This window comes from Macaca thibetana, chromosome 20 (assembly GCF_024542745.1).
Source record: "Macaca thibetana thibetana isolate TM-01 chromosome 20, ASM2454274v1, whole genome shotgun sequence".
NCBI lineage: Eukaryota > Metazoa > Chordata > Mammalia > Primates > Cercopithecidae > Macaca > Macaca thibetana.
Genome location: NC_065597.1, coordinates 9,574,677 through 9,596,412, shown reverse-complemented (window position 1 = coordinate 9,596,412; position 21,736 = coordinate 9,574,677). Strand labels below are relative to the sequence as shown.

Here is a 21,736-nt window from a genome sequence, read left to right as displayed (position 1 = left end):
CTGTCCTGACAGTTTTTTTTTTTTTTTTTTTTTTTTTTTTTTTTGAGACAGTTTCACTCTTGTTGTTCAGGCTGGAGTGCAATGGTGCGAACTCAGCTCACCGCAACCTCCACCTCCCAGGTTCAAGCAATTCTCCTGCCTCAGCCTCCCAAGTAGCTGGGATTATAGGCATGTGCCACCATGCCCGGCTAATTTTGTAATTTTAGTAGAGACAGGGTTTCACCATGTTGGCCAGGCTGGTCTTGAACTCCCGACCTCAGGTGATCCACCCACTTTGGCCTCCCAAAGTGCTGGGATTACAGGTGTGAGCCACTGCCCCTGGCCTTGTCTTGACTCTTTTATTGCATGAATCTATAGCACCCAGCCAGGTACTGGGCACATAATAGGTGCTCATTAAATATTTGTTGGGTGACTGAGTGAACTGCAGAGAACTTAGTTGGCTCTGTGTCTGTCTCTTCATTAGTCTAGAATTCAGTTTCTTCTCTATTTTTGACTGATTGTGACAGCTTGAGTTTTGGATGAAGTGCCAACCTCTAATTTTTATTCTCTACAGTAAACTAAAGTTTGTCATTTTTCTTTAAGACTCACAGAGAAAACGTGGCAAGGTGAGGCTCTCCTCCATTTTTTTCTTGCAGGCAAATGGAATCAGTTTAATTTGCCTTGTTTGACCTGAACTTAGGAGAAATCTAGTCCTTGTCTGGTGAATCTATAGTATACCTGCCACCACTTTCTAAGTCTATGCCAATGGCAGACATGACTAATTGACCATGATTCTCTTTCCAGTTCGGTTCAGAAGGTAGCCTCAGCATCCTTCTCAACACAGCACTCCATGCTGAGACTACAACTGGCTACAGTTGGTTATGAAATAGAGCTTTTGGCTACCACTCATCTAGCATGATCTAGTCCTCCCTGCTACTACTCCTGAGCCAATGGCCACTCTGATTGCTCTCTGTCATGCAGCCTCTCACCTTCAGAGCCCAGGCAGGACTTGGGAGTGTCAGGGACACCAGCCCTCCTTAGGAGGGTGGTGTGAGGGGTTCACACTGCTGCAGAATAGTGGGCTGGCTCCAAGAATCTTGTCCCCAGTGGGGCTCTGGAATGTCTTCTGACCCCAGATGTTGCAGTGGTTTGGGACACACTGGTCACCCCACGATCCCCCATGACCCCTGGCCATGCCAGGGCTGCAGGTGCTTAGATTGCAAACCTAGAGTTGGATGTGCGTGCGTCCATGCGTGTGTGTGTGTGTGTGTGTGTGTGTGTGTGTGTGTGTGTCTGCCTGCCCTGCACAGCATGCAGAACCTGCCTCTGGGACCAGCCCCACTGGGTCACCTTGAAGATGTCCCTCCCTGCCTCAGCAGCAGATGAGAGCCTTGCCCTTGTCTGGCAGCACCAGGTCCATTACCAGCTGGGTGGGAGATGGCATCACCCATGCCTGCAAGACGGAGCCAGTTGGTGCAGGCATCTGCCTGCTTGAACGGCTAGGAAATTAATCTCCCAGTCACCACAACCGGCAGAGGTAGGCGCTGCTTTAAATTATGAGGGAAATTCTTCCAATTTCCATACCAAGGGCCTATTTTATCAAAAAGATAAATATGACTGCAGAGAAATAACATGATGACAATCCCCCTTCCCACCCCCGGCCTCCCTGTCGCCCTGTACCAGCTGCGGCAAGGATAGAAGATGAAACAAGCTTTGCCTCCTTTCTGGACTTTCTTCCCGAGCAGTTTTTACAAAGGTGCTCATGATCAAGTGGAAACCTCAAAAAAAATAGGCTCTTCTCTGAGATACCACTTCCCCCGCCATGCCAGCATGAGTAATTACCATCTCCTGAGCACCTACGATGCCTTACACCATACATGGTATTTGTCATACACCATATTATCTCATTTAATCCTCATGATGGTCTATGATGGGATCCCCAGTTAACACGTAAGGAAACAGCCTCAGAGAGGTTAAGTAACTTTCCAAAGGTCACACAGCCCCACAGATAGAGACCTGGGTCAGTGGGAAACTGAAGGCCTGTGCTCTTAGCTGCTATTCTGTGGCTACCAGGCACCATGTACTGGGAGTTCTGGTTTTTTAAATCTTGGGAAGGGAAAATGCTCTTCTCCCCAAAATGATGTTTTGCTTCTTCTGAGCCACTTGATATATAGCCAGAGCCAGCCATGACCTGGGGCTATTCAGGATGAAGGAGTATCAACAGCTGAACATTGCTGATAAGATACCAGGATTCCAGAGATGGGAGCCTGTGTGTCTTAGAAGAGATGGGCCACAGCAGGCAGGTGCTTGGGGAGAAGCAAATCATCCAGGGATGTGCGAGGACCTCCTGTTTTGTATCTGTTCTATCTCCGGGTATGTCTTAGAGATGTTCTAGATTGCAGGTAGGGACCCATGGGTGATTTCACCGAAGAGGAACAATGATAGTGATAAGAGAGCTCTCACTGACAGCACTTACTGAACATCCATCAGGCTCTAAACGCTTTTCGTGCATGCTTCTCTCATTGAATCTTCACAGCAGGCCCGAGAAGTGGAGATTGTCTTTCCTCCATCTTACAGATAGGGAAGCTGAGCACAGAGCTGGTTAAAATGGTGAGCCTGGAATGCTCTTTGCAATTCCTGAACTGGCACTCTCCAGCGCTCTGGTTGCACAGGGACTGAGAACGCCAGCAGGGTGGGGCCTGTGTCTCTCTCTCGTCACCCCATCTGCCTAGGATACCGGGCAGGGCCGGTGCAGAGAGGAAGCTCAGGAGCCATTTGAATTGGACCAGGGGGAGTCTGTGACTGGTTGCTTGGTGTGTACGGTGTGGCTGAGTGTGTCCTAGGGGAGCTGCTCCCAGTCACCCATTGGCCCATCCTCCCATCCATCACCCACCCAACCCCCACAGCCCAATCGTGGGATCCACAGACATTTACAAGCACTGGCAGAGTGTCGGAACAGAGTAGGTGCTTTCAGCCAGAAGAGCAAGTCAGGACTTGAAATTAAAGAGTCCTGGTCTGCAATGGGTTACCCATCAATGATAAATCGGTTTGGCAAATTCCATTATAGGAGATCCTTGGGGCACTGCTGAGGACTTGATGCATTTGAGGAATCATAAGAGAGGAGGAGGCTGGAGGGAAGCCTGGTGGGGGCTAAATTTGGAGGGGCTTGCAGGGGCCAGGCCATGAGGGGTCTTGAAGATCACATTAAGAGATTGTCCTTTGGGATGGGTGCAGTGGCTCATGCCTGTAATCCCAGCACTTTGGGAGGCCGAGGTAGGTGGACCACCTGAGGTCAGGAGTTTGAGACCAGCCTGGTCAGCATGGTGAAAATCTGTCTCTACTAAAAATACAAAAAATTAGCCTTGTGTAGTGGCGCATGCCTGTAATCCCAGCTACTCGGGAAGCTGAGGCAGGAGAATCGCTTGAACCCGGGAGGCAGAGGTTGCAGTGAGCTGAGATTGTGCCACTGCACTCCAGCTTGGGTGACAGAGTGAAACTCCACCTCGAGAGAGAGAGAGAGAGAGAGAGAGAGAGAGAGAGAGAGAGAGAGAGAGGGAGAGAGAGAGATTGTCTTTTTCCCCAAGGGCAAAGAGGGGCGTGGCCAGAGCGTTTCAGGAGAGCCTCTGGTTGCAGATGGAGGACAGATGGGCAGAGGCAGTGTTCGGGGTAGGAGACCAGGGAGGAGGCTGCTGCAAGGGTCTCCATGAACCTGGAACTGGGGCTAGAGGAGGCTGAGCCCACAGCCCCTGCCCTGCACAGAGCTGAGCACAGAGCTGAGCACGGCTTGGATGAGCACACTCCATGCCACAGGATGACACTGCAGGGAGATCCTTGGCCTCTCCAATTAGTTGTCCTCTGAGCAGACTTCAGAAACAGCCCTGGTATTATTCCCATTCCACAGATGGGACCCCAAGTCCTCTGACGAGGCAGGAGTGGTGCCTGGGTCCATGGGCCTCTGCTGTGCAAGGCAAAAGCCAGCTCTGGCTCCTCCAGCTTCTAGTCCAGGGCTGGGACTGGGAACTGCAGGGAATCAGAAGGTCCTACATGCCGCAGACCTGGATGTGGGAGTGAGTCTGGGGCTTGCTTCCTCTCTGTGTGGATGCCATTGTCACCCTCATTTCCAGATGAGGACATTTTGCCTTGGTGAGCTAAAGTTATGTGTTCAAGATTGCCCACCTAGTTTTGTGGCAGATCTGGAGTTTAAACTCAGGTTTATCTGATAATTTATCAAATAGTAGCACAGAGCAGAAGAAGAGAGCAGGGTTTTGTGGGGTGGGGGGGTTTGGGTTGGGGGCTGGAGAACTGGGCTCTGTTCCTGGTTCTGTCACTCATTCACTGTGTGATCTTGGGCATGCCCCTTGCCCTCTCTGAACCTGCTGGCTATCTGTTTGAAGAGGCACTGATTATTCAACTCCCTCCAGGGTGGGAGAGGAGGGGGCCAAAAGCTATGAGGGGAGGCAGTGAGATCCAGGCCTGTATCAGGTGGCTTAGGTCAGGGCTGGCTCCAGTGTGGGGAACCTGGGGAATATTAAGGGCAGGGAAACTGAGGCAGACTATCACTCCCAAGTCCTTGCTGAGTGTAGCATGGAGGCAGCTCCACAGACAATCTGTCTGGGTTCAGGGAAGTGTTCTTTGCAGCCTGAAGCTACCTGAGCTGCAGTGACAAAGGGAAGGAACAGAGATGCAGAAGTGCTGACTCAGCACCTTCAGGCTGCCAATCCTGCCCACTCTCTCAGAGATGCTGGTTAAAGGGAGAAGGGGGGCCAAGGACTCAGAACTAACGGATGGCTCCTGTCACAAAAATTCCAAAGACATTTATCACAGGTCCACTTCCCTGGCAAGTCTGGCCTCAGTAGTGCACTCTTCCTCCACGGCTGAAATGGACGGGGTGAGGCGTGGAGTCATTGGAGGGAGTGTAGGGAACATGATTCAGGCACCATTTTCCCTCTGTTCACCATTGGCTGGTCCCATCCTCCAAGCAGGGACTTCAAGAAGGGCTGGGGGAGGGGACATGGCAGGGCAGGGCTAATTGAATTGGACACTTCTGAGTCTCCTCTGCTGCTGTTTATTTCGGGCAACTTTTTAGCTCACTTGCTGATACCTGTCCTCTGGTCACCAGGAGACTGATAGAGGGATGTTGGAGGTCTGGGGACAGGCCAGGGACATCTCAGAGAGGAGGACACAGAAGGGCTGGATCTCGAAGTATGAACTAAGCATATCGGGATCAGTAAAGGGAGAGAGGAGCATGGGCAGGAACACAGAGGGGTGAGCCTTTGGGATGTCACCTTGATGGCAGCTGAACATGAGGATCATTGGGTGAGGAAAAGGATACTGGGTGTTCAGACTACTTCTCACAATGGGGACGCATCTCTACAAGAAGTCAACTAATGTCTTTTCATGGTCCATGCCACCTGGCATTTGTGGTATTGGGAGCGGGGCAGATTACAGTGGACAGGAGAAATGGAAAGTGAAGTCATAAACCTATTCATCAATCCTCCATCAATTCACCCAGCCAACAAATCATCCGTCCTCTCAGGCATTTACCTATCTATGCATCTACTCAACATCCACTCCACCATCCCCTTATCCATCCATCCATCCATCCATCCATCATCCATCCATCCATCATCCATCCATCCATCCATCATCCATCCATCCATCCATCATCCATCCATCCATCCATCATCCATCCATCCATCATCCATCCATCCATCCATCCATCATCCATCCATCCATCCCCTCATCAATACTCACCAAACGCTTAATCCATGCCTGGAGATATGCTAGATACTGGGAACACAAATATGAATCAGACTAAAATGGACCTCTAAAACTGGGGAAAGAAAGAGGTCCCACACAGCTGCCCTGGCACCGTGAGGGGAGTCTTGGTGCATCACAGAGTTCCCTGCTCCCACCTCTGCTTCCATCTGTTTAATGTGTCAAGAGTGAACAGGAGAGCACTTCACTGCCAAATAGAAGCTTTTCAACCATTGTGTTAAAACGTAACTGGAAAAATACAAGTGACCACCCACAAACCCTTAATGGTTCTATAAATGTAAGATGAAAGCAATTCATTCCACTATTAAGATACATTCTGCCACTTGAGTTTATTTAAATAAACTCACTAAAATTAACTCACATATTCCTCTGCGTATCTAACTTCCTTAAGTTTACCACCTTGTCATCATTCACTAAGGTTTTAACTCCGGCTTAAAGAACTTATTTATTGGCTGAAAAACTCACTGAAACAATTTCACAAATTACTTTTCCCTATTTCTGCAGAGGAAATGGCAAACTGGTTGACATCACAGAACCAAGCCACAGTAGAATTAAACATTCCAATTGAACCCACACCAAGCTCTCATTTTCTTGCTAGAATAATGACTGGACTCAACCTGCTCATATTTTCTTCTCTTTCATCACCACCTAGAGTTGGCTTTTGGGCCATTTTCCACAAACAGCCCAGAGGCTTAAAAAAAAAAAATATATATATATATAATATATATAAATATATATACACACACACATACACACACACACGTATATATACACACACACACATACATGTATGTATATATATAATGCCAGTGGAGTTACTGTGCGTGCCTGATAAGTGCAATTGGGTTGAGAAGCAGATTCTAGGGGGCTGGCTGGACCCACCTACCAGCTAGGGTATTTGCTCCCACACCCCAGCTTGCATTTTGTTACTCAAAATCATGGCTCAGAAAAATGACCTTTGACTATAATATGGACTTTCCAGGAAGCTAGTGAATAATTGACATGTAAAATGTTAAATTCATGAATGCTGTGAATTTTCATCAGCTATCCCACCCAGGGGAGACAGAATATTTACAAAGGATTATGTGAAGACCATGTCATCTGCATGCTGCTCTGCTCAGTAAAAGTTTTAGTCCTTGGAACAAGTTCAACCAGCCTAGAGCTGTGTTCTTAGGCCATAGTGATTGAACCTCCTTCCCAAGAATGAGCTTCTTGGAGTTGGGCTTTGGCCTTATGCTCAGAGCTTGTATTGAGGGGACTAGCTTAAGAAGTAGCTTTATCATAGCCAGGAGCAGTGGCTCACACCTGTAATCCCGGAGGCTGAGGTAGGCAGACTGCTTGAGCCCAGGAGCTCAAGACCATCCTGGGCAACATGGCGAAATCCTGACTCTTCAAAAAATACCAAAATTAGTTGGGCATGGTGTTGTGTGCCTGTAGTCCCAGCTACTTGGGAGGTTGAGGTGGGAGGATCACTTGAACTTGGGAGGTCAAGGCTGTAGTGAGCTGTGATTGCACCACTGTACTCCAGCTTGGGCGACAGAATGAGACTCTGTTTAAAAAAAAAAAAAAAGAAGTAGCTTTATTATAAGTGTGTTGCTGCAGGTATTGTCCACTATACTTCTCAGTACCCCTAGGTAAGGCTCCATGTAATAAATTTCTCCAAGATATGAGGGCCAGGAAAAGCTTTTCTTTCTTCGAAAGAGCTACTTTCTCCTTATAGACCATGAGAATCATGTAACTGATCCCCTTTGCTGTTTTGCTTTGGCCTCCAGGAAGCTTAGAGACACTCTGTAGCTCAACTTCAAAAGGAAAGGAAACCAGTCTGTCTTTGGCTCTCTGGTGCTAGTTAGCATCATTCAATACAGCCAATTCACAGATTCCCTCTGTGAGTCAGATTTGGGAGAATGAGCCAACTTACGGTATGTGCACATCACCATTACATTACTTGCTATTGTAGCTGTGAATAATCATTCTGATTTGGGGGTGTTTCTTGCATTGCTCTAAAAGCTATTGGGAGAGGATGTACCTGGAAGTGGTAAATGCAGTGTGTAAGAACCTGGCTTATGACACCGACTGGGGTATTTAACACCTATGTACCTTAGCTTCCTCATCTCTAAAACAGAGTAATGATCACTCAGAGTGTTTCTGTGAGGATTAAGGGAGATAATTTAGCAGTCCATACATGCAACTATAAAGCTGGACAAAACTGTCAAAGTACCATTGCAGTTCTCTGGAAATTGACCAAAGGTATACAATGAACTGAGAAGCACTTATTATGAAAAAGACTCAATACAGTGTGAACCTGTAATGTTCTTGCCTATGACTGCCTCCATACCCCTCCCCACCAACTCTGCTCCCCGGTCTGTGAAAACCAGCAGCTTCCCTGCTACTGTTGGAAAGAGCCCATCCAAATGGATCACACTTTCTTGTTTGTTTGTCTTATAAAGTATGATTCATATTCAGGAAAAAATAAAAATAACAAAATAAGAAACCAAAACCAAAGCAAAAAACCCATCAATAGAAGCTGTGGGTGAGTGTCCTCAGGTGTTGGATTTAGCACAGAGTTTAAAGCAGCTATTATAAATATGTTTGAATAACTAAACAAAGTCACATCTAAATAATTAAAGGAGAGTAGGATGACAATGTCTCAATGAATAGAGAATCTTAATAAAGAGACAGAAATTACAATAACCAAATGGAAATTCTGATTTGGAAAATACAATAACTTAAATAAGAACTCATTGGAGGGATTCATTGGCAGATTTGAGATGGCAGAAGAAAGAACAGATGAACTTGAAAATGAATTGATTAAAGAGCAATCCAATGTGAAGAAGAGGGAGAAAAATGGATTGAAGAAAAAAATGAACAGAGACTCAAAAACTTCTGGAACAACATCAAGCATAGCAAAATATGTGTAATGGGAGTCCCAGAAGGAAAGGAGAGAAAGGGGCTGAAAAAATATTTGAAGAAATAATGGTGACAATTCCCCAAGTCTGACAAAAAAACTACATATCCATGAAATTCAACAAATCTCATGTAGAATAAACACAAAGAGATCCATACCTACACACATCACAGTCAAACTACTGAAAACCAGAGACAAAAGACAAAGAGAAATCATGAAAGCACCAAGAGAAAACCTGCTCATCACAAACAGGGGGAACAGCAATTGATTAATGGTTAATGTCTAATCAGAAACAGCGGAGGGCAGAAGGCAGTGGAATGACATGTTCAAAGTGCTAGGAAAGGCTGGGCATGGTGGCTCATGCCTGTAATCCCAGCACTTTGGGAGGCTGAGGCCGGTGGGTCACTTGAGGCCAGGAGTTCAAAAGCAGCCTGGCCAACATGGTGAAACCCCATCTTTACTAAAAAATACAAAAGATTAGCTGGGCATAGTGGCACACACCTGTAATCTCAGCTATTCAGGAGGCTGAGGCACAAGAATCGCTTAAACCCAGGAGATGGAGGTTTTACAGTGAGCCGAGATCACGCCACTCCATAAACCAAACAATCCCAAAGTGCTAGGAAAAAAAAGAAAAGAAAAAAGAGACAAAAGCTAAAACCAAAACTAAACAAAGAAGAGTTTTTTCTTTTCTCTCTCTTTTTTTTGAGAGTCTTACCGTATTGCCTAATGGTGCAATCTCGGCTCACTGCAACCTCTGCCTCCTGGGCTCAAGTGATCCTCTGGCCTCAGCCTCCTGAGTAGGTCCCCCCTGGGACCACAGGTGTACCCCACCACACCTGGCTAATTTTATGTATTTTTGGTAGACATGGGTGTCGTCATGTTGCTTAGGCTGGTCCTGAGCTCAAGTGATTTGCCCACCTCAGCCTCCCAAAGTGCTGGGATTATAGGTGTGAAACACTATGTTCGGATCAAAGAAGAGTTCTATATTAGCAAAACTATCCTTCAAAATTGAAGGTAAAACAAAGACATTTCTAGAAAAAAAAATGAGAGATTTTGTTGCTAGCAGATATGCCTTATGATAATTACTAAAGGTAGTCTTTTAGGCTGATAGGAAATGATTGATGCTAGATGCTAACTTAAATCCGCAGGAAGAAATGAAAAGTTCTAGATATGGTAAACATATAGGTAAATATCAAAGGTTCTCTCTACATCTCTTTCTCATTTATTCTCATAACTTCTTTAAAAGATATAAGATTATATAAACAATAATTATAATACCATTTTGTTGGATTTATATATATAGGTATAATATATATTACAATAAAAGCACAAAACTGGGGAGAGGAAAATGAAATATATTGTCAAGTTTTATATATCTTATTGGATTTGACTTAATATTATACCAAAGTAGACTGGGATAAAGTAAGATGCATATGTAATCCCTAACTAACCCCTAATTAAATAATTAAACAGGAAAGGCTGGGCGCAGTGGCTCACACCTGTAATCCCAGCACTTTGGGAGGCTGAGGCGGGCAGATCATGAGGTCAGGAGATCGAGGCCGTTCTGACTAACACGGTGAAACCCTGTCTCTACTAAAAAACACAAAAAAAAATTAGCCGGGCATGGTGGCGGGCACCTGTAGTCCTAGCTACTGGGGAGGCTGAGGCAGGAGAATGGCGTGAACCTGGGAGGTGGAGCTTGCAGTGAGCTGAGTTTGCACCACCGCACTCCAGCCTGGGCTACAGAGCAAGACTCTGTCTCAAAAACAAAACAAAACAAAACAAATAATAATAATAATTAAACAGGGAAAAAACCCCAAAAGAATCAAAATAGTACATTAAACATGTTTAACACAAAAGAAGGAAGTAAAGGAAGAGCAGATAAACAAAAAAGACATGAAACAAAAAGGCAACAAATAGCAAAATGGCTGATGTAACATCTAACCATATCAACACTTATATTTTATTAAATTAACTTGTGTTTTAAAAAAGATATGAATGGTGGCCGGGCACGGTTGCTCACGCCTATAATCCCAGCACTTTGGGAGGCCGAAGCAGGCGGATCATTTGAGGTCAGGAGTTCAAGACAAGCCTGGCCAACATGGTGAAACCCTATCTGTACTAAAAATACAAAAATTAGCTGGCCGTGGTGGCAAATGCCTGTAATCCCAGCTACTTGGGAGGCTGAGGCAGGAGAATTGCTTAAATCCGGGAGGCAGAGGTTGTAGTGAGCCAAGATCGTGCCACTTGCACTCCAGCCTGGGTGATGGAGTGAGACTCCGTCTCAAAAAACAAACAAGCAAGCAAACAAACAAAAAACCCCCAAAACACAGAGATAATGAATGGAACCTAGGCAACACAGCAAGACCCCTATCTCTATAAAAAGTAGAAAAAATTATCTAGGCTTGGTGGTGTGTGCCTGTAGGATTGCTTGAGCCTGTGAGGTCTATAGAGAGCCATTGAACTCCAGCCTGGGTGACGGAGTGAAACCTTGTCTCACAAAAAAAAAAAAAAAAAAAAAAAAGGAAGATATATGAATGGATTAATAACTCCACTTAAAGGGCAGATATTGTCAGAGTAAATAAAAAGGCAAGACCTACCTATATGCTGGCTGCAAGAAACACACCTGATTCAAAGACACATACAGTTTGAAAGTAAAAAGATGGAAGGAGATATAGCATACAAACAGCTTGAGTGGTTATGCTGATATCAGACAAAATAGACTTTAAGGTAAGATATATATTTCTTGAGACAAAGACATTTCATAATGACAAAAAGGTCAACATATTAGGAAGATATAACAACTACATATGTATTATATATGCACTTAACAAGCCCCCCAAAACATGAAGTAAAAACTGTGAAAATTGAAAGGAGATCTAGATAATTCAACAATAATAGTGGAGATTTTAATGTCTCAATCTCAATAACTGACAAAGCAATTAGAAACTCAGCCAGGATACAGAAGACTTGAATGACACTATCAACCAATATGACATTCATAGAAGCCTTCACCAACTGAAGATTACACATTCTTTTCCAGTGCACATGAGACATTCTCCAGGATAGACCATATGTGGACCATAAAACAAGTCTCAATAGATTTAAAAAGATTTAAATCATACAAAATATGTTCTCTGACCACAATAGAATTAGAGATCCAAAATAGAAAAATATCTGGGAAAACCCCAACTATTTAGAAATTAAGCCGGGCATGGTGGGCTCACGTCTGGAATCCCAGCACTTTGGGAGGCTGAGGCAGGAGGATCACTTGAGGTCAGGAGTTTGAGACCATCCTGGCCAACATGGCAAAACCCCGTCTCCACTAAAAATACAAAAATTAGCCAGGAGTGGTGGCATGTGCCTGTAATCCCAGCTACTTGGGAGGCTGAGGCAGGAGAATCGTTTGAACCCAGGAGGCAGAGGTTGCAGTGAGCCGAGATCGTGCCACTGCACTCTAGCCTGGGCGACAGAGCAAGACTCTGTCTCAAAAAAAAAAAAAAAAAATTTAAACTACATGCTTCTAAATAACCTATGGGTCAAAGAAGAAATCACAGTAAAAATAAAAATATATTTTGGGCTAGGCACTGTGGCTCATGCCTGTAATCCCAACACTTTGGAAGGCTAAGGTGGGAGGATTGCTTGAGCCCAGGAGTTTGACACCAGCCTGGGCAACACAGTGAGACCCTGTATCTACAAAAAATAATAAAAAGCTAGCCGGGCTTGGTCGTGCGAGCCTATGGTTCCAGTTACTTGGGAGGGTTAAGTGGGAGGATCACTTGAGCCCAGGAGTTTGACACCAGCCTGGGCAACATAATGAGACCCTATATCTACAAAAATAATAATAATCAGCTGGGTATGGTGATGCATGCCTATAGTCCCAGCTACTTGGGAGGCTGAAGTGGGAGGACTGCTTGAGCCCAGGAGTTCAAGGTTTCAGAGAGCTATGATTGCACTACTGCACTCCAGCCTTGTGAAGCCTTTGTCTTCAAAAAACAAAACAAAAAAATGTGTGTGTGTGTGTGTATATATATGGAACAGAATGAAAACAAAACACAACATAGTATCAAAATTTATGGAATACAGCTAATTCACAGCTTTAAATACTTACATTAGAAAAGAAGAACGGAAAAGAAGAAAGGCCTCAACTTGAAAACCTAAGCTTTCATGTTAAGAAACTAGAGAAAGAAGAGTAAACAAAACCCAAAGAAGTAAAGGAAGGAAATGATGAGAGCAGAAATCAACGAACAAGAAAACAGAAAAGCAACAGAGAATATCAATGAAACCAAAAGTTGTTTTTTTGAAAAGATAAAATTTACAAATCTTAGCAGCCTTATGAGGTAGGTGCTAGTAATCTGATTTAATAGATGAGGGTACTGAGGCTCAGGCAGGTGAAGTGACTTGCCCAAGATCACAAAGACAATTTTTAGTTGTGGGGAGGGAGACAGGATTTGAACCCTGGGGCATTTGGGGAGAAGTTCTTTATCCCCCACTCCCCATCGGATTGCTTTGCAGGCCTGAGCTATTTTGAGAATCAAACCAGTCCCAGTACCAGGCCTTGTGTTCACCAACATTCAGTATCCTGAGAAGGTGAGCAGCTCTAGGGTCTCTGGAAAAGAATCACTACTCAGCCACCTTTCTTGAGCAGCGAAAGCCCCGAGTTCCTTTGCTGGAGCTGACCTGCTTCTGGGACTAGGACAGCACTCTGGTTAAATAAGACACAGACAATCCTGGGTTCAAGTCCTGGCGCTGCCTCTTGCTGGCAGTGCTCACTGAGCAAGTCAGATCTCTAGGCCTCTATTGCCTCATCTGTAAAATGGGAGCAGCAATTTCGGCTATGAGCTAATCAAAGCAAACTGCCTAGCAGGATGCCCGGCTCATAAGGTGCCTAATACATGACAATCAAATAGTCAAAATTTAAAGACATTTCCTAGACACAGAACTAAATGTGAAAGACAAAAGAGTAAAACTTGAAGTGGAAAACATCAGAGAACATCTTCACGACCTTGCATTTCTTAAACAGGACACAGAAGATACTAACCATTTACAAATGGATACATCGGACTATATTAAAATAAAAAACTCTGGTTGGAGTTTGGGTTGCAAAGTGGTGGAGGGCTGAGGGCCTGCACAGGGACTGAGGCGTCCAGGGTCAAGGTCAAGGACATGGCTGGAACAAGTGAAAGATTTTTGAAAGAAGATTCTCTAAATATATTCATTATTTGCAACCTGCCCCAGGACACTGGAGAATGTTTCTCATGGAGGGATCTGTCTGTACAGGTGCCTGGAAGTGGTTAATAGATCCCCAGACACAAAGAGTTCCTTCTTCATGTCTTTATGGAATCATCCATTTTTTCATGATTAGCTTTTCACTCTAATAGGTTTGTCCTTTGCTGGATACATAAGAGAGTAGTTGCACCATCAATTATAGCAGTTCAGTGTCAAACAGTATTAACAGAGTATAATATGTCTGGTGATGATACTGGAAAACTAATTTTGAAACCTAGGCCTTGTGTTCAATGAGGGCACCTAAAACAGCCTTTCTTCAAATAAGTGATAAGTGAAAAGCCCCCACAGGATTCCTTTTCAGTTCAAACTATGCAGCCGCAGCAGCTGCTGAATGGAAATGTGTGATATTTACCTAGACTGTCTTTTAATGATGACTCATATTATCAGTGCCTTTGATACCTCTGCTCACCTATGCTTCAGTATAGGTGTCCCTTGAATACTTCTCATCCTGAAAACATTTTTTCTTTTTCTTTTCTTTTTTTGAGACAGGGTCTTCTTGCTCAGTAACCCAGGCTGGAGGCTGGAGTGCAGTGGCACAGTCATGGCTCACTGCCGCCTCGAACTCCTATGCTCAAGCGATCCTCCTGCCTTTGCCTTCCAAGTAGCTGGGACTATAGTTGTATACCACCACACCTGGCTAATCTCAAAATTTTGTTTGTATACACAGGGTCTTGCTATGTTGCCCAGGCTGGTCTCAAACTCCTGACCTCAAGCAATCCTCCCGTTTCAGCCTCCCAAAGTGCTGGGATTACAGGTGTGAGCCACCCCATCCAGACCTACCCTGCAAAGATTTTTGCAGTTGAAGTACAGGTCTTGGTTATTGCAGTACACTTAGAAATAGACCCTCATTTAGCTTTTACGTGTTTTTGCATTCTATTCTAAATCAAAGCCAATCAAAGCCAATGTCAGACAAAGGGAAATGCTGTGAGCACCTATGTTCTCCTGCCTGTGTTTCATCAGCTCGCCATCCCCACGTCTCTCGTAATAAGACAGTCGCGTAGAGCTGGGCTTTTATTCTTGCACACTGAAAAATAAGCCCCACTGCCGGAGAAACCTTGGATGTGCTAAGATTGAGCTAAAATTGATATTGAAATGATAGGTAAACATTTGTTAAGCCAGATACTGAACTTCAGCCACTCTTGTGGTTACACTATTTAGTTCAGTGTTTTTATTTAATGCTCAGGATAATTTCTAGTTTGAAGGAATTTAAAGAGCACTCCCCAGGTTTCTGAACATACAAATTCAGTTATAAATTACATAATGTCTGGGAATTTGATCATCGTATTATTTTAGATAATTGGATTTTACACTTGGTAGACATGCCAGCACACTAGTATTGCAGGTGTAATTGATCATCCTACTCCCTCGGAAGAATAATATGGGAGCAATGCCACGGTGCTCTATTCTCAGTGTTTAGAGTGTGTTGGTGACATATTGTGTGTGTATAACAGCCATATGTACTCATAATAGTCCTTGAACTATTGGGATCACTGCTGATACTTTAAAGTATTGGAGGTACCTTTTTATCTTGAAAAAATATAATCTTTTTGAAAAACTTTCAATTGTTTCATGAGTGATTTTTTATTTTGGAGACAAAGTCTCACTCTGTCACCCAGACTGAAGTATAGTGGTGCGATCCCGGCTCACTGCAACATTTGCCTCCTGGGTTCCAGCAATTCTCCTGCCTCAGCCTCCCGAGTAGCTGGGATTACAGGCGTGTGCCATCATGCCCACCTAATTTTGTATATTTAGTAGAGACAGAGTTTCCTCCATGTTAGCCAGGCTGATCTCCAACTCCCGACCTCAGGTGATCTGCCCACCTTGGTCTCCCAAAGTGCTGGGATTACAGGTGTGAGCTGCCGTGCCTGGCCCATGAGTGATCTTTTAAATTTTAGTTAACTTAAAATCTGAATTTTATTTTGAGACAAGGTCTTGCTCTGTTGCCCAGGCTGGAGCGCAGTGGTGCACTCATATGGGTGAATCTCACAATATAATACTGAGCAAATGTAGCCAGTCCTGAAGGAAAACATACAACTCCATATGTATAAAATGCAAAAATAAGCAAAACTAATTTACGGTGACAAAAGTCAAGTTAATGATTACCCTTGACATGGGATAGTGACTGGGAGGACACATCAGGGGAGTTCTAAGTTGCAAGTAAGGATGTGTTTATCTTCTTCTTTTTTGAGACAGGGTCTCACTCTGTTACCCAGGCTGGAGTACAGTGGTAAGACTGTAGCTCACCGAAGCCTTGAACTCCTGGACTCTGGCAATCCTCCTGCCTTAGCCTCCCAAAGTGTTGGGATCATAGGCCATGAGCCACTGAGCCTGGCCAAGGATGTGTTTCTTTTCTTTCTTTCTTTTTCCTTTCTTTTCTTTTTTCTTTCTTTTTTTTTGAGACAGAGTCTCGTTCCTGTGCCCAGGCTGGAGTGCAGTGGTATGATAGCAGCTCACCACAACCTCTGCCTCCTGGGTTCAAGAGATTCTCCTGCCTCAACCTCCCAAGTAGCTGGGATTACAGGTGCCCGCCACCATGCCTAGCTAATTTTTGTATTTTTTAGTAGAGATGGGGTTTTGCCATGCTGGCCAGGCTGGTCTCGAACTCCTGACCTCAGGTGATCTGCCTGCCTCGGCCTCCCAAAGTGCTGGGATTACACGCGTCAACCACCACGCCCAGCCGTGTTTCTTGATATGTGTGTTCAGTTTGTGAACATTCCTTGAGCTTGCACCGATGGTTGGTGCACTTTTCCGTATGTATGCTATATTTAGTGGTATGCTGGCAAACCAGCTTTCAGGAAAAAATGAAAAGGAAAGGAAGAAAGAAAAAAAAATCCCGATTTGTACCGTTTGTCATTTTCCAGTGTCAACACTTTCACTGTGGTGAATTTCAAGTTACCAGTGATTTAGCAACTGGCTCATGAAACTCCTGCTTATTTAGCTATTGGCTCTTGTGAGCTGGTATTTCTACTAAAAAAAAAAAAAAAAAAAAAAAAAAAAAAAAAAAAAAAAAAAAAATGCCTAGAGCATCTCTCTAGAAAAGGAATTCTCAGTTCTTGCTATAGATGTTCAGAGATTCTCCTGATGTCTTGGGGCCTACAGGGGAGGGATTACAACAGGCAGGAGGGGAAAGTTTTGCTAGTATGACTGTCCACTGCCTCCTAAGTGGCCGGTAGGGACCGGGTTGTGACAACATTTGTCTTTTTACTTTCCAAAGAGGGCTTCTCCTCTGCATCTTCACTGAGAACAGAGCAGCAGGCTCCCTCCTGGGGCATTTTCCACATTTATGTAGAAAGAGCACCTTACGTGGACTCAGGATGGGAGGTTGAAGTTTCAGCCATGAACATACTGTGTGACCTGGTCCCATTCCTTTCTGGACTAAGTTTCCACACCTGTAGTGTGAGACAGTTAGGGTAGAGCCCCAGGGTAAGACTCACAGCCTTGGCAGATGACCTCTTGCAACCAACCTATGAGGTAGGGAGAATCTATTTGCCTGAGTTACCCCATCAGGTGCTTGTAATGGGGTCAGGTACAAGGCTGGCACCTGGCTGGCCCCTGCTGGAACTTGGCAAATGCAGGTGGGCCGCCCTGCCAAGCTGCCTCTCAACACCAACCTGGGGTTGGTAGGGAAGGGAGAGAGAAGATGTGTTCTCTCCCTGGGCAGTCTGGGTAGAATCCTGCAGGGAAGACTGAGTTAGTTCTGCAACAGTCACTGTAGGATTAACATTCTGAAAAGGAAAGAAAAGAACACATGCTCACTGAGCACCCATGTGTTCACCAAACTCTCAGAGTCACATTGGAAACCAGGTCTGATGATCCAATTTTACAGGTGAAAAAACAAAGGCTCAGATGATTGAAATACGTTTGCTCCAGTGGTTTTCAAACCTGGGTCTCTTAGCTCTTGCTGTTGTTACTACATTAGGCCACATTCGCCTCCAATCCTCTTCCTTAGGCCCATTCCTAGGGGACACAGGTGTCACCCAGTATGAAGGCACCCTCGAACTCCTGGGCTCAAGTCATCCTCCTACCTCAGCCTCCCGGGTAGCTGGGACTACAGGCATGTACCACCATGCTCAGCTAATCTTTAAATTTTTTGTAGAGACAGGGTCTCGGTATGCTGCCCAGGCTGGTGTCAAACTCTTGAGCTCAACTGATCCTCCTGCTTTGGCCTCCCAAAGGCTGGGACTACAGGTGTGAGCCACCTCACCTGGCTGGGTTCCTCTCTCTTGTCTTTGAAGCATGTAGGCTGTATGCTTCTGCAGTGATGCCTGCAGAGGACAACCAGGCTTTCCCAATCACCTGGGCACAGGTCCAGATGCAGGCAGAGCTGAGCGTCAGGGTAGCTAATTTAGGGTAGCCCTTGGCAGAGAAACAGAAATGTCCTTACTCATTCCTGTTAGTAGGAAAATCCCTCCCCCAGTGCACTTGGTTTTGGGGTGCCATGGGTGACGACCCAGGGCATCATGCTTTCCTTGGCAAGACTTCTAAATACAGAAATCATTTTGCCCTTCACCAGTCCAAGGCTCAGTCTTTCGACCCCTCCCTTCCCCACATTCCCACTCGCTCCCTGGGTGATCTCATCCCACTTCACAGCACTGAGCAGCATTCACACACTGACAGTCCCCAAATTTACATCCCCAGCTCCAGACTCTTCTCTGAACTCCACATTCATGTACCCAACTGTCTGCCCTGTATCTCTACTCCAATGCCTGCAAAGCATCTCAGATACCACATGTCAAAACACTGCATCTTGACTTACAGTCCCCCACCAAACCTGACTATAATATTCCCCATCTCAGCAAATGGCAGCTCAGTCCTTCGCATTTCAAGCCCCAGACACTGTCCTTTTTGACCCCTTCCTTCTCATCCACCCCAAATCCAGTTTCACCTTCAAATCTGACCCCATATTGACACTTCCACTGTGAACCTCCTGGTCCAAGGTACCATTGTCATCACCTAGACCACTGTCCTTTTTTTTTTTTTTTTTCTGAGACAGAGTCTCACTCTATCACCCAGGCTACAGATCAGTGGCACCATCTTGGCTCACTGCAGCCTCCGCCTCCCAGGTTCAAGCGATTCTCACGCCTCAGTCTCCTGAGTAGCTGGGATTACAGGTGCGCACCACCACACCTGGCTAATTTTTGTATTTTTAGTAGAGACAGGATTTCACCATGTTGGCCAGGCTGGTCTTGAACTCCTGACCTCAGGTGATCCATCCTCCTCGGCCGCCCAAAATGCTGGGATTACAGCATGAGCCACCTGGCCTGGACCACTGTCTTAACCTCCTAACTGGTCTACTTGCTTCCAGCTGGGTCCTCCTCTAGCCTCTTCTACCACAACCAGGATGATCAGGTCCCTTCTCAGCTCAAACCCCTCCAATGACTGCTTGATTAGATGCCAAAGTCCTCCCATGGCTTCCAAGACCCTACATCATCTGGTCCCTACTGCTTCTGGTACCTTTCCTCTCCTCCTCTTCAGACACCCTGGCCTTCGTGCTGTTGATGGATCAAGCCAAACCTGCTCCTGATTCAGAATCCTCTGCCTGGACCCTCTTCCTCTGGACACCTGTATGGCTCCCTCTCCTCTTTCTAGCAACTTCTGTTCCAGTGTTACCTTCTTGTCGAGCCTATGTCCTGATCCATCACCTCACTCTGCTTTTTTTTTGGCTTCGTAACTCCTTCCCCAATTTGACATATTAGATATTCATTTGTCTGTGTCTGTCTCTTCTGGCTATGTCAGCACTATAAGAGCTGGGACTTTGCTTTGTTCAAGGCTGTAACCCTGGCACCCAGAAAGGTTTCAGCATGTAGCATATGCTTAATTAATATTTGTTGAATAAGTGAATAAATGAATGGAAGAGGATGCCTGATATCAGGGATGACTGTCCACAGTTTACAACAGGAACCATGATGGAGTGACATTGCAGATAACCAAGCCTCAGGCTTCCTTCTGGCTTGTGGAACCCATGGCCAGCTTGAACTGGAGGACAGCAATGCTCCCGCCACAGTGCCAGGCATTTGGCACATATTAGCTCAAGCCCCCACCTTCCGCTCATGACAGGTAATCCTCACGGTAACTCTCACAGCACCAGGATACTCCCATTTTACACCTGGGGGAACTGAGGCTCAGGGAGGTCAGGTAGTACACCAATGACATGAGCAAGATTCAAACTCAGGTCTGTGTGCTCCAAACCACAGCTCCAGTTACCCTCTTCTGGGCTGTTGGTGAGAAAGACACAGCTCAAGTCAGTGTCCTCAAGCCCCAGTTCCCAGAAAGACCTTCCAGCAACTGCAAATTTCACAGATGGCTTAGGTCTTTGCCACCCACTCTCTCTGCCTTCCTCTCCTCCATCCTCCCCCTGCACTGTAACCAGCAGGGACCACCGAGGGGACCTGCCTCCAGCCACCTGTGATGGGCTGGCTCCACCCACAACCTCAAAGCCCCTCTAAAAGCCATGGGGGTTGATGTTCCTCTGGCCTGCAGCCCTGACTTGCCCTTTGTCCTAGAGGGAGATCAGGAAGGAGGGGCTTGAGACATCTCTACCTGGAAAGGAAAGGATCAGATTGGGGAAAATTTAAGTTCAGAGAACAAAGGGAGCTCTGGGGAAGAGCTCAGGAAGCCCTTCCTCGGGGCATGGTGGACACAGGGGAAGAGCCACCCAGCTGCTGTCAGGCAGGGCTGCCACCAGGGACAGTGAGCTCACCACTGGGGCGGGGGGGTGGGGGGAGGGAGGCGGGGCAGTGAAATGCAAGCACTTTGCCAGCCTAGAGTGCTCTGCAACAGTTGGGGCTATTGTTATTAAGACTGCATTTAGTGCTCCAGCCAGGTTGAATGCCCTCTTGCCAGAGACCTGAATATGATATGATTGTGCACTGAAAATTAAGATTAGTGGGCTGGGTGTGGTGGCTCATGCCTATAATCCCAGTACTTTGGGAGGCCGAGGCAGGCGGATCACTTGAGGCCAGGAGTTTTAAGACCAGTCTGGTCAACATGGTGAAACCCAGTCTCTACTAAAAATACAAAAAATTAGCCAGGCGTGGTGATGGACACCTGTAATCCTAGCTACTCGGGAGGCTGAGGCAGGAGAATCACTTGAACTGGGGAGGCAGAGGTTGCAGTGAGCTGAGATTGTGCCACTGCACTCCAGCCTGGATGACAGAGCAAGAGTTTGTATTAAAACAAAAAACAAAAACAAAAACAACAAAAAAAGAAAATTAAGATGAGCTATCAATAAAATTAAGATGAGCTATCAAATGCTGAGTACTCACTAGGGTCAGACTCTGCGCTGGACCAGAGAACTGTGAGGAGGGGAAGCCAGGATGTTCAGGGGCCGTGAAGTCCTGAGGCAGAGTGGATTCCCCACCCCTGTTGTAGCGATGAAGGAATAGATTTGGCTCCACCTTTGTCCTTTTTCCAGCTGTGGTTTGGCTAAAATTGAGCCCCGGACAAAGTCACTTGGGGTGTAGCCCTGATCCCACCATTTTCTAGCTGTGCCATCTAGACTAATTTCTTCATCTCCTTGAGTCTCAGCTTCCTCATGTGCGGAATGGGCACACTGACCCCTCCCTTGCAGGACTTCTTCAAGGAAGCAAGGAGGCCACACAAAGAAATGATCATAAGGCCTCGTAATTCCTTTACCTGTGATACATTATTTTATCCTCACAGCAACCCTCAGAGACAGAGCACTGGCTGAAGTCACTCCCTCTATCCCCTTGCCCACTCCAAAGTCACACTTCAGCAAAGGATGGACAATGGTTTCATTTCACAGGCTAGAGATCATTGGGCAGT

General features: G+C 45.7%; 2 protein-coding genes across 2 annotated transcripts in view; both read right to left on the bottom strand.

Annotated features, from left to right (window-relative positions):
• The window catches only part of CA7 (carbonic anhydrase 7), an 836,404-nt gene that overhangs the window by 393,280 nt on the left and 421,388 nt on the right, over window positions 1-21,736 (bottom strand). The window lies entirely within an intron of this gene.
• The window catches only part of BEAN1 (brain expressed associated with NEDD4 1), a 60,765-nt gene that overhangs the window by 22,265 nt on the left and 16,764 nt on the right, over window positions 1-21,736 (bottom strand). The window lies entirely within an intron of this gene.